Below are 14,191 nucleotides of genomic sequence, written 5' to 3'. Positions count from 1 at the left end.
CAAGTGCACAACCTTCTCCTATACCCTAACTATAGTAATTAATATCATCCTCCTAATAACTTTACTTTTCATGAACAGGAAGAGTGTAGAGCTGGCCAAGAATCACTAAGTGACAAGAACCTTCCTGGAAATAAAACCTAAATAGAGGAGAGATGATATACAGGTGGAAAATTAAAGCAGAGCCCAGGTCCTGGCAACACATTAGAGCAACAGGGCATAGTTGAGCCTGAATTCAAAATAGGCTGTGCTATGCCTAAACTTTTCAATACTATCAGCCAATATGTTCCCTTTTGTGTTTAAAATCATAGCTGAATACTATACCTTAGCGTGAGAAACTCCTGATTTAAAAAGTAAAAAACAGTGTTGCTTACTGAAAAAAAAAAAAAAAGGCATTTGTTCTCTTTCCTGACGCTTCACAAATTTTAATTTTTCAAGACTGGATCATTATATCCTATTTATGAAACAGGTACCATAAAACTGTGGCTGACAGAAATGCTCAATAACCATCACATTTGCCTCCTTACGTTTTCAGTCCCCTGACATTAGACAAGGTCATGTGACTAATTTTGGCTACTGAATTGTGTTCAGAATAAGTGGTGTCACTTCTGGGTTTCCTCTGCCAAAAACTCATGCACAGTTCTCCATTCTTATTTTTATGGCATCTCTCTGGATCCCTGAGTGACTGTGTGGATGGATGTATTCTCTCATGCATGGGCTTATAGAAAAAGTGAGAAGTAAAATGTTGTGGTGTTGAACCTAAGAAGAGGTATTGGGGTTCAGGTAGGGGTAGAGTTGTTTTGTTTTGCTTTACTATAACATAACCTAGCCCATCCTAATAATCACAACACTTTTGTCCAAAATAAGCCATAGAAGAGCATCACCTGAGTGTACTCAAAGTCCTACAGTCTCCTCTTAAGTCAGATGTGCATTCACTTAGTATAAAAAAATAATATATATAATTTTGGTTAAAATATGATTTTCATTTTGTTTTTTCTGATTAAAGTCCTATTTAAGACAGACCCATTTTCTCTTCAGATACTAAACAATAGGAAACTACAAAGTAATCTTGAGTATCTAAGTAAAATACAAAGCAGAATAACCAAAACAAATATAGCACATTGTAAGGATAATTGCAAACAAAACAATTAACTCTCTGAAATTCTTTCTTTCTAAGCTGGGCTGTTGTCATATACAGATAGTCCTAAGTCTTTACATTAGCAATTCTTCTCTCACTATTCATTTGAAAACAAACATTGGTTGTCTACTGTGTGCCAGGCACATTGCAAATATAAGAAGTACAATGACCAATGGTGCTAAGCTCGAAGAGTGCAGGGCTTAGTCGAGAAACAGACCAAAACATAAATATGAGAAAGTGCCTTGTTGTCTTCTAGTAGAGGTATGCAATGACAATGTGGGAGCCCTGAAACGAACAGCCCAATGTGGCCTAAAGAGCGCTCGGGTGAAAATTACATAAATGTTACCTCTGGTGATCCTTGAGGATCACATAGAACTTATCATATACAATGTTATGAATTAGAGGGAGTACATGGAAAGAGGTAAATTTGAAAAACCATCACGTTGTGAGAAAATAGTGATATTTAGAGAACTTAGGAAATTCAGTATAATTGGGACATGAAATTCATACAGTAATAAGCTAGGAAATATACAAAAAGGAAAAGAAAAATACATTTTAAATATGCAAAAAACTTGGGACTTTATCCTCAAGGGATAGGAAATTGCTTACAAATTTTAAGCAGAAAGATGACATGCCAATTTGTATTTTAGAATGTTCTTCCTGGAAGTAATTTTGGAGATTGAATTGTTGGGGGAAGAGATGGAAGGCTGAGAGAATGGTTGGCATCTCTTGCAACAATCCACATAAAGAATAATTATGGATTGAAGCGAGCCAGATGAAGTAGATATAGGAGGACTGCATGAATTAAAGAGATTATAGAAGTTTGCATAAATAACACATAGTGAAAAGTTGGGTATGGGAAGTGAGGGGAAGAGGAAGAAAATAATCTAAGATTTCTTTTCTGTGACAAAGGGGATGGTGGTACCAAATACAGGGGGAAATCATATAGGAAGTAGAACATTGACAATAATGTGATAAAATTACAAAGCCTGTGGGACACAGATAAAAATATACAATAGCTGAAAATGTAGATTCAAATAATAGAAAATGTCTGAGCTGGTTTAATAAAAGTGAAAAAATGGCTTAGCGTACATAAAAATTATTAGCTTGTCTAGTAAGTACACGAAGTTAAAGCAGTTGTCAGGGCTGATTGCTACAGTGCTTTGAAGGCCATCATTTACCAGTCTCCAAATACTTCTGTGCTCTGGAGTTGCTTTAACATGAGTTTACTATTATCCATGGTCATGGGTGGCTCTGACTTGTAATCATGATTATATATATATATATAAAACCTTAGTGATGTCTTGTAAGAGAGTAGCACTGGCTTTGCTTCAAATGCATGGAAACATTAAACAGCACACTGCAAACCTCTTATCAAATTAGATTAAACTGGTTTAGACTAATCCATCCCTAATCTAGGGAAAGAAAAAAAGGGTATTAATAGAATTAGCGCATTTGAACAAAGTTCCATCCCTGGAGTGGAGGTTAACACCAAGGAACAAACCTAAATACAGTCAGGCTTCTACTGGGAATGAAGAGTGGAATCACAAATATTAGGCAGGCAACCAAAAATGTCCACAAATTTCAAGAAAGAAATTGAGCTAATTTATGAAATTTCTTTATCCTGAAGTTGTACTCAAAGGGAAGGGGATAAAGGATAGCAAGATCATCTTAAAAAAGAAAGATTCAAAATACCATTTGTTTTATAAAATAGTAAGAAATATAATCTTATAACAACATGCCATCATCAGTGTGGCTAGAAGAAACAGATCAAAATTCACATCAATTTTATATGGCTACCAAAATGATACCCAAAATGCCAATTCCAAATGGAATTCTTAGTTCTTCTCAAAAGTATTCATTGTGTTATGTACATGAATGAAAGCTTTTATTTGTGCACAATATATGCACACGTGTGTCCAAAGTGCAATAACTCACTCATTTATTTAACCCCAAGAGAATTGGGCCCTAAGCTTGCTCCCGGCCATTCCTTTTAAGACAAATCTTATTCTTTCAATGGAGTATCATAAGTGGAATGGCAGATGTTGTAGTCCTTCTTGAGATCTTCCCCAGGCTGCTGATGACTACACTGCAGTTTCAGAGGGATGAAAACATTGTGACTAATTCTTACTAAACATTAATAATTCAAGAAAATGAGCAAATTCATGGAGGCAGTGGGGGTGTCCATTAAGGGCATGGATGTCAATTTGTATCAGGGCATCAGAGAAGGGGGAAAAACGACTCTTAATGAAATGAGAGGAAGGTAGTAAAGAAGAAACTTACAAGTATGGACTATCAACTCTTCAGCAAAATTTCAAAAAATGTGAAATACATGTTGCAGATGAATTTTTTTAATGAAAAGATTAGAATGCTCAATCTGATATCCTTCCAGATATATGGCGAAGTAGAAATTGTCTATACACAGACAGCAGAAATGAAGCAGATAATGGAAATACCAGCCTTAGAGATTCACAAATTGTGGGGAAAGATTGAGACATTCACAGGATCTAAAGAATTAGGGAGATAGGACAACTTTACTCAGATCTCCAAGAGGTACAGGGTGGCCTCAGCAGAAATTAGGTAAAGTAATATTTAGAAACAGGGCCTTTACCAACATCTCTATCATTTCAGTAGCTAATAGCCAACTTTGATGCTGGATGTGGTAACTGCTGAACCTGAGTCGTTCTACAACATGACTCAGGCTTTCCTATTTTATTCCTTACCACCCCTTACGTAAATGCAATGTTCAGTCATTAACTAGATAGTGTATTGTGCGGTTACCTCCCAAGCTTTTCCCCTTTTCTTTCATAGTTTTAATACTTTAGATACATATCTCTCCTCATCTCAATGTTTCTAGCCAACTACACCTGGTCCTTTCCACACACTCAGAAACGTTGTGTCTCTTTCCAGTTCCCATCTCTGCTTTACAACATTTACTTTCTTGTTTGATAATGCAATGGCACTGACTAGCAAGAGCATTAACAGAAAAGGCTGTACTGTGACTAAAAACAATGTTTTAAATGACCTCAAAGGCTACCTATCTCTAATTTTTTAAATATGCTATTTATCCATGGAATTGGAAAACTCATCGCCCTCTAGCATCAATAATTAAATGTTTTAATGTCTTTTATCATGACTACTACTAAAATTTAATTTAAAATGTTGAGATGCTGTGTTTCCTTTCTAAAGGAATAAACCTTTAGCTTTATTTGGACTGTCCAGAGCATTGTGGAAACTTCATCAAACTCTGGTAATTGTTGTCTGGTAATTCTTTTTGTTGTGTGTTTTGTTTTTGTTTTGACTTGATTTTTTTCTTATGTTTTATTCTTATTATTTTTTATTCTCTCTTTTTCTCCTGAATGGTTTTAAGTGTGTTAATGGTCAAAGAAAGGAATAAAAGGAAGGGTATTTAACTGAATGTAACTCATCCCATCTACTCCAAATATAGACTCAAAATACTTTAAGCATAGTTTATACTATTAGGAAATTTTCATCTCAGCAGATTATAATTCCATCCTTGGACAATGGCCCAAGCTATTAGTCATGCTATTATAATATGTTAAGAACAAAATCCCCTGAGAAGATAATTATTATAAGATAATGTACCCTCTTAGCTATGTGGGCTTCACTAGCAGCTATTAAAAAAAGTTGCCAAGATTACACTCTAGCAATTAGCCTTCAGTGTGGGCTGCTAATATCTTAATGCTTTAAGATATAGACTTTAAGACCATATTAGAAACAACTCAATAGATGTTTTTAGGTTAACAGGGACAGACTAACAAATCTTGGTCAATCAAATAAACTTTCTGGTTGATAAAATTTTTTAATAATCTATATATATAAAAAGCCAGCGACTGGAACGCCGGAACGATTGGACGACCAGTTGTTATGACACTCACTGCGGCCAGTGAACCAGCCTGATGCGGGGAGTGGGGCCGGCTGGCCAACCTCCTGCAGCCCCTCCCCCCAGCCAGCTCTGCCCCCGATTGGCCTCCCCACTCCAATCAGGAGCAGGGCCCCTTGAGTTAAAAACATAAAATTAAAATGGCAATGGTCTTTGATAACATAGGAGCGGTATACAAAAAAACAAAACAAAACAAAACAATATATATACCATTAACACGATGATTTTCAACTGGCATGTTGTGGTACGCTGGTGCTGCAATTTTTAAAACATGCAATACCTGACTATTTAGTCAGGGGCACTAACCTCTTTTTCTTTAGATAGTCAAATAAAAAAATGACAACAGCCAACACAACATTATCCATTAGTGTGAATGAATAAAATTTATACTTATTTTATATATTATTTTATATATATATTATTGATTTTTTACAGAGAGGAAGAGAGAGGGATAGAGAGTTAGAAACATCTATGAGAGAGAAACATCGATCAGCTGCCTCCTGCACACCCCCTACTGGGGATGTGCCCGCAACCAAGGTACATGCCCTTGACCAGAATCGAACCTGGGACCCTTGAGTCCACAGGCCGATGCTCTATCCACTGAGCCAAACCGGTTTCGGCTTTTTTTTTAAAAAATATATATTTTATTGAATTTTACAGAGAGGAAGGGAGACGGAGAGAGAGATAGAAACATCAATGATGAGACAGAATCATTGACCGGCTGCATCCTGCATGCCCCCAACTGGGAATCGAGCCTGCAACCCGGGCATTTGCCCTTGACCGGAATAGAACCTGGGGCACTTCAGTCCGCAGGCTGACACTCTATCCATTGAGCCAAACCAGCTAGGGCAAAATTTATACTTATTTTTATCAGATCGGCAAAAATATATTTTTTTGGTGTGTCTCAGAATTTTAGTAATTAGTTTATGTGTGCCATGAGATGAAAAGGTTGAAAATTGCTACCATAACATGTTATAACAATGGAGAAGACACTAAGGAAATCCTCCTTATTCTCATAAGGAGAAAATATGATCTTATTTTTATTTGACAGAATAAAAACATAAACAATTAATAAATGGGAGACATAAAAGATCAGTTTAGCTTAACAAACCTTACTAAGCATCTAATATGTCAATAAAACACAGTGTCTCTTGCATAGCTGAGTTAGACTCATGAAGAGATCATTTCAATATAATCTAGTAAATATTCTGATAGGAAATTTCAAACAGAACGATGCATATAAAGAACATGCCATCACACCTGCATAGTGAGCACATGATACATGTGGGCTATAATCTATATATATATAAAAGCCTAATATGCAAAGTGTCCCCTGGGGAGTTCGACTGGGAGACCAGGAGTTCGATCGCATGCTATGACATGTGATCACCAGATGGCAGCAAGGAAGAAAGGGAGGCCCTGGCCAGCAGCCAGAATGCCCTGATCGGCCCTCATCACCAGCCAGGCCTAGGGACCCTACCTGTGCTTGAATTTTTGCACCGGGCCTCTAGTATGTATATAACATAAAAAGTGTGGATGGGAAATGGAGGAGAGGCACTTGGACCAGGAGAGTGATGTCCTCTTAGTTACATAACTAGTGCTAAAACCAGCTAGGAGCCAGGTTTCTCAACACCCACTCTCATGCCTTTTCCTAAAGGCCATGGTGTTCACAGGCTCCACTGGGATGAAATCTTTGGGTTGAATAGTAAACAGCACCTGTTGAAGTACATTTGCCATTCTCTTCCTTCCTTGAACCACACCCAAAAAACAAAAGTTACTAAATATTCAAGTTATGTACTTCTAATTATGTCTAAGCAAAATGACATCTGCAATAGAAAAGAATGCCATTTTCTTTTTTATTTTGCATATATGTGTGTATATATCACAATACTTTAAAGGTTAAGTTATGCAAAATATACAGCTACATACAAAGGATGTTCCCTCTTACTGTTTATTGGAAATCAACATCCAAAAGGTCTTCTCTATGGGCATACTATTTCTTTCCCACCCTTGCTGCTTATCAATTTGGTTCACAATTTCACCATAAGAAGTTCTTGATATGACTTCACAAATAGGTACAGAAAAGAAAGGGTGTAATGCTTTGAAGTAAAATTAAACATATTAGTGAAAATGTACAATGCCATTCCAAGTAAAACAGGTTTAACAGCATGCCACCAAGCTCGTGTTCTAATATGTGCCTACTTAGAGCAAAAGTCAACTCTCTTGATTTTAAAAATTTCATGCATAGTGAAATAAAAATGCTAATGCCAAATTGGAAGGTTTATTTAAGGACCTACGTGGATTAATAAGATTATTCATCCAAAAGCACTGTAGAATATATTACCAGTTTCTCTATCAACAAAAGTACAGTATAATTTATAAATAAGATTTCTTTGAAAAAATCAATTCAGAGGCATTATTTACTTGAGGAATGGTTATTTTTTGTATTGCACTTCTTTTCATGCTACTTCTGATGTGTTTCCCATCCCTTATCCTTGACCACTGACCTCAAAAAACCTGTGATTCTGAAGAGATAAATAGTGAAATTGATCCCTAAAAGAGATCTTGACAAGTAATTATTAAAAAACAAACAAACAAACAAACAAAAACATCTAAACACTTGCTCATCTTATAGCCTAACATGAAAGTGTCTCATTCACATCCTAGTGACTGAAAATGCCATGGAAACCAGTGTTTAATAGCTTGACTGGGTGTATTTTCCCCTTCCATAAATCCATCCCTCTCCCAAGTGGTTCACAAACACTGCCTTTTCCCAGGAAGGGACAGTAAATTTTATATATGTGCCATAAGTGGCTCTGAAGACAAGCCCTCGCCCATACGTTCAGAGCCTGGAGTGACACTGGCAGGTGCTGCGAAGGGGAGTAAGGCCATGCTTCTAAGAGCATAGCACGCGGCCCGTCTCTTCTGTTTGTTTTCATGTGCTTGTTCCGTGACTTAGGGCATTTACTCCCACATAGAGGTATATCCGCAGTCTCAGAGGAAAGAGGTCAAATGAAAGAAATCAGATGGCATGTTCAAACAAAGATAGTAAATGGGTGGGTGGGGGATAGGACAAAATGTGTGCGGAGCAGAGTTTCCCTGGGCCTGCTAACGCTGAAGCTCTCTGTCTTCAATTAAAACTCAGGAAAGCCCGTACCTCTCCCCCTAGATTGTGGGCAGTTTGCAGGCAGGGCGTCTGCCTCACTCACAGGTGTGTTCTGTTCAGTGAATTGCACAAATTTTGAACACAGTGGGCATTTATATCATGTCTCCAGAATTGAATCTGCTGCTGAGATAGTTGTCTTATACTGCCAGGGAAATGTGGAGGTCTGTTACAGCTTGAATTAAAAGCAAAGCCACTGGAAGACAGTCCAGCGCCAGAATGCCTGCAGGGTTTGCAGTGGCCACATGTGCTTAAAGCCATAGGACACCAAAAATTCTAGTCACCTTTGAAAGATCAATTGCTTTTTGAATGGGAGTGCATTGTAACCAGATATTTCTAAGAGTCTAAAATTAAGAGTGGTCTGCTCTCTTAACTTTTAGCTTTCCCTAAATGGTACTTTTTATTTAAATGTAAAGGGGCTTTCTTAAATACGGCCATCTCTATCTTTACTAAAACATGTGTGTAAATGTAAAAACAATAATATGTGAATGATATAGAACTAATTATTCATTGGCCCAGCACATTGCTTTATAAAGGATCTTGAGTGTATCATTTATAGAGTCCCGATGAACTGTCTGTCATACACACATACTGAGGGATGATGTTGGTAATAGTAGGAATCTATAAATTGTGGAAAATCAGCTACTATACCATGCTTCATACTTGGACAATTTATAACAATAGGAACAAGGCATATTTCAAGCATGGAAAAGCAATCAGATTCTTCTTCCTAGCAATGAACAGAGTTTTCTCAAGGGGCAGATTATTATAGTTCTCTCCTCACTGTTGGTGGAGCAGAATCCCAAGAGGCATATGTATATATATCAAGAACTTATTAACACCTTTTGTAGGAAGCTTTGCCTGTGGATGACTATAAAAAGGCATGCACTTTTTTAAAAAACTTATCTTTATTGTTGAAAGTAGTACAGATGTACCCTTTTTGTCCTATTGACCCCTTCAAATCTGGCCCCAGGCCTTCACCACACTATCCTCTGTGTCCATGGGCTATGCATTATGCATTTAAATTCCTCTGTTAATCTCTTCCCACCCACCTACCCACCTACCCCACCTTCCCTCTAAGATTCATCAGTCTGTTCCATGCTTCTGAGTCTCCGGATCTGTTTTGTTCATTAGTTTATTGTGTTCATTAGATTCCACATATGTGTGAGATCATGTGATACTTGTCTTTCTCTGACTGGAAGGCACTAAGCACTTACCATTAAACAGCTCATCTTTTCTTCAGGGTTAAATTTTCCAACAAGGGAGGTATTCACCTTGCCAATCTATTGAAATAACTGCCAATTTGAGAAACAAACATTAGCATTTTAAGAATGTTCATGTGTCTGGAGGAAAATTACATGTTCAGGAAAAGCAGAAAATGTATAAACATAAATATTATTTTGTACCATATTTGAAGAACTGCGTGTAGCCAAAATGTTCCGCAGATAGACAGCAAGACAAGATATCCAACAGTTAGTGTGTGTTCTGCTTCTTGCCTTCAGAGAACAATGAATTGAGAATGAACAATAGTAAATTCAGAGGGAATCAGAGAATGAAAATGTTATCTGGTTGACCTTAAATGTTTGTCACGATTTCCTGCAGGTTCTTCTGAATCCCAAGCTGGTACTGTGTGGGGTGCACAGTGTGGCACAACATAATGAAACACTTCGGTTTCAAAAATAAAAACATATCATTTTCTTCACTAGAGATTTTCCCTTTGCAGGCAGATTTCCCAACTTAATTTTGGTTGCTTGAGATACCGCATGATGTGATAGCATTTATTTAAAAGGGTTACTTAAGTATGTTTAAGCAATTTCTTGTTCTTTGGATCTAATCTATTTGAACTCTCTACAGACCCCTGATCATGTAGGGGGAAAAACAAACAAACAAACAAACAAAAAACACACACAAAACTTTACCATAAAGAGAATCAGTGATTCTACGCACTCAGTTCCACCACATTGATACTTTAATTTATATTTGCAAATTTTCCGTTCTCCTAAGAAAGAATATCAGTGTGCTCTCCACTGAGTATTTATAATAAGCACTAATAATTATTTTCTTGGCAAAATCACGAAAGATAAACCTAAGCAAGAATGGAAAGGATAGCAGAACCCAGTTTACAGGGAAGTTATCACAAGCTTACTCACCCATAAGCAGTGTTCAGCTACCTGTTGTTATTGCACAAAGCACTTCTAAAATAGGCTGTCATTTGGCTCAAACTTAATGGCAGCTTAGGATTGGTACTTTAATGATCGGAACAGGGACTCTGTCTAGAGTTAGATATGAAACTCATAACACAGGCAAGTTGTCATTCTGTAAGCCAAAAACTTCTCTGCTCTAAAAAATCATGTCTGTCTGACAAGCAGGAGGTTATGTCTCACAGCAGATCCTAGAGCATTTACATTCTCTCGGATTTCCATATTTCATATTGCTTCTTTTTCCCTAGATACAGAGCAACAAGTCGTGATTCAATATCACCCTGCTGTCTATTTTAATTGAAATCTTCAGCATATACAAACATGTCAAGAGTTAGTAATAAAAAACACAACTAAAAGCTCAACAAGCAATAGATATATATCTGTGGGGGATTGGAAATCTTATTTCTTCACTTGGTTTTTGAATTGTATTAATGGTCACAAATGAAGGTACAACGAAGTGCCTTGTTTCAAAGAAGCCAGTGGGAGCAGGAGAGATCCCAAGTTAGAGGAAATAAAGATCACCCAAGTAAAACTTACATTAGGGCACAATTGATAAATGAAAGAAAATGGGAATTTCATTTTTCACCTAGGTGGTCCACCTTGTCTTATTAAAAAAAAAAAAGAGGGAAAAGAGAATTCTGGGTAGAGCTTTGTCCAAAAGTAAGTGTCATATAAGTGCCATATATATCTCTAGAACTTTAGGTTTGCTCTATCCTCCAGGAACCCCGGAATAAAAAGATAAGGAAGCCACAAATAGCCCAGAGGAAACAGGACATAGGACAAGAAATAGCAAAGTGGTATAGAATGAAAGGAACAAAGTGTATTGCTTTAGGAAATTTCAGTTAACAACATAAAATAAGATAAAGAATACTAGAAAGGGTCAGAGACTAAAATATACATTAAAAGAATAAGTTTTTTGATATATATATGTATATATATATATATATATATATATATATATATGTAGATAGATATGTTCTCATTTATTTATATCCTACATACCATAAGGTATCTGAAAAAAGTGAATTTATGCTGAATTCTCCTTCCATACATGTCCACCAAGACAAATAAACAAAATAACAAAAAATACTTTTATGATTTACTGTTAAAATAATGATTTTCCTTTTAGCCCAATTTGTCATTTACATTACTATCTTGATGATACACATTTAAGTTCATAATTCTAACATTTATCAAAACTATTTCCTAAACATTGAAAAGACTTATAGTAATCATTTCAAAATGTATATAAATATCAAATCATTATGTTGTCTACCTGAAACTAATATAATGTATGTCAATTATACCACAATTTTAAAAGGGAGGGGTGGTTTTATAATCACAATTATTAACTCACTGAATCCTCATAAAAACCCAATGAGCTATATTATTATGCTTCTTTCAATGGAGGAAACTACACTAAGATACTCTAAAATTATGATACCTCTGAACCATCATCAATTGAAGATGCACATTGTTGATTCCCCCCACTCACCCACCCCTCAACCTTGAAGAAAAAAATAATAACTAGTTGTAACAGATGACCTGGTAAATAAAGGGTGAAAAGGTAGGCAAGAGATAAAACGAAGTTGTTCTTTTCTTTCTGACCATATATTTAGAATCATTTCCATAAATCTCTTCAAAATGTCAATAATAATTTGCTTTAAACTAGGGACACATAGCTTAGTTAAAAGAATAATACATTCAAGAAAGAAAAATCTGACATTTTGAAATTGTATCATTTCCATTTCCAGATAGTTTAACTTGTAAATAAGAACAAGAATATATTGTGTTGTATGCACATACATACCCACAGAGAAGCAGACAAAGACCTTCACTAAAGCTGACTGGTACTTGAGCTTTTGGACATAATGGTTCAAACGATATTGGGCACTAATCAGAAAAAAAATATATGCACCCCTATATTTATAGCAGTGAAATTTACAACAGCTAAGATCTGGAAACAGCCCAAGTGCCCATCAGTGGCTAAAAAATGCTATGGTACATTTGCACCATAGAATATTACGCAGCTGTAAAAAAGAAGGATCTCTTACCCTTTGGGACAACATAGAGGGACATGAAGAGTATTCAAAGCCAAATAAGCCAGTCAGAGAAAGCTAAGTATCACATGATCTCACTCATATGTGGAATCTAATGAACAAAATGAACTGAAGAACAAAATAGATTCAGAGACATAGAATCATGGAACAGACTGATAAATATCAGAGGGAAAGTAGGGCTGGTAGGTGGTGGGTGGGAAGAGAGTAACAGGGCTCCTTATATGCATATATGCATAGCCCATGGACACAGACAATAGTGTGGTGAAGGCCTGGAAGGGATGGGTGCAGGATGGAGGGGGTCAATCAGAAAAAAAAAGGAATATCTGTAATACTTTCAACAATAAAGATAAATTTAAAAAAATAATAATCTATATATATAAAAGCCAAGCAACTAGAATGATGGATTGACCAGAATAAACAGAATGACCATAATAACTGGCTTCTATGAAGCTCACTGTGGTGGCCAACTGGCCTGATTGGGGTTCCCCCCAACCTCCCGCGGCCCCTTCATCGGGGGCTGGGCCAGCTGGACCCCACTTGTGCACAAATTCGTGCACCAGGCCACTAGTAATAAACAATAATGAATTTGTTACTGTCGATTCTGAAGCATGTCTTGCTTTTATCTGAAAGCAATTCAGCTAAGAACTCTAAAAGACCTTACTAGCAGCCTTAAAGGTTGGATGAGTTAGTATTAATAACACTTAGAGATTTTTAGCATAATTTTCTAATGCACATATGATATATTGTGTAAGTTTTTGACAGTTATTATGTTAACATAATAACACCTCAGAAAAGAAATAAAACATTTCAATTATTTAATGTTAAAAAAACTTATTAAAATTAAAAGAGCTTGAAGGATTAAAAAATATAAATAACAGGACTAAATTTACTCTAAACAAATCACAATCCTTAATATCAGAAATGTTTATGTCCCATTATGACATTATCCAACATTGGAACTTGTATTCAGTAGATGATAAAAAAAAAAAATAAACATTTTTGGCATAGATAAATTAGTGAATCTGTTGGCTTGGGCAACTATGGAATCACCATATTCTATTCTTGAAACTGTCAGAGAACTATATGATTTCAAAAGAATATTAAAGTGCTGAATTTTACTAAAATTTGTCACCATTGCATTGATTCTATTATGAAACTTAATTTCACTTTGGTGAAATACATTTTATTATTTCCTCTTAAATGCCATTGAACTCTTTTGATCCTATCTCAGTTTTTTTCCCCTTTGAGCAAAATATTGCACTTACTAAAAATTATTCTTCTTTGCTCTGATATTTTTGATATTACAGTACACTTGTTGAGTCTTCAAATGTACGTGTAATAGTTGCTATAGAAATCATTGCTCAAAATGTACTCTAAGAAGTACTAAATGGTTTATAAATGTCAAACAGTTTTCTTTGAAAATTCTGGTGCATTTGTTGAGGTTTTACGATTAATACATATGCATCTGGACAGGTCCTGTGAGCAGAATCAGGAATCACCCAATCCACATTCACTGAATATCCTTAAATGCACAGTAATCCCTCTAGGAATTTTGATTAGATTCAAATGGAATTATGTATCCTAGATCTGGGAGTGGAGGTTGGGAAGGGTTATATTCTAAGAATAATAATGTCTAACTAAATAGAAACAGAGCAAGCAAAACAGAACAAATAAATATAATATTTTAGAAAAAACATGCAAAAATGCAGAGATTTGCTATGGAATCTG

At 36.0% G+C, this 14,191-nt stretch overlaps 1 protein-coding gene across 2 annotated transcripts in view; it reads right to left on the bottom strand.

The window, feature by feature from the left end:
• Positions 1–14,191, bottom strand: part of PCDH9 (protocadherin 9) — a gene marked incomplete at its 3' end in the record, with an annotated part of 937,782 nt that overhangs the window by 738,770 nt on the left and 184,821 nt on the right. The gene's annotated exons all lie outside the window — the stretch shown is intronic.

The sequence above is a fragment of the Cnephaeus nilssonii genome, assembly GCF_951640355.1.
Source record: "Cnephaeus nilssonii genome assembly, chromosome: 8".
Lineage (NCBI taxonomy): Eukaryota > Metazoa > Chordata > Mammalia > Chiroptera > Vespertilionidae > Cnephaeus > Cnephaeus nilssonii.
Note: the sequence above shows the minus strand (reverse complement) of the source record. Positions and strands in the feature narration are given on the sequence as shown.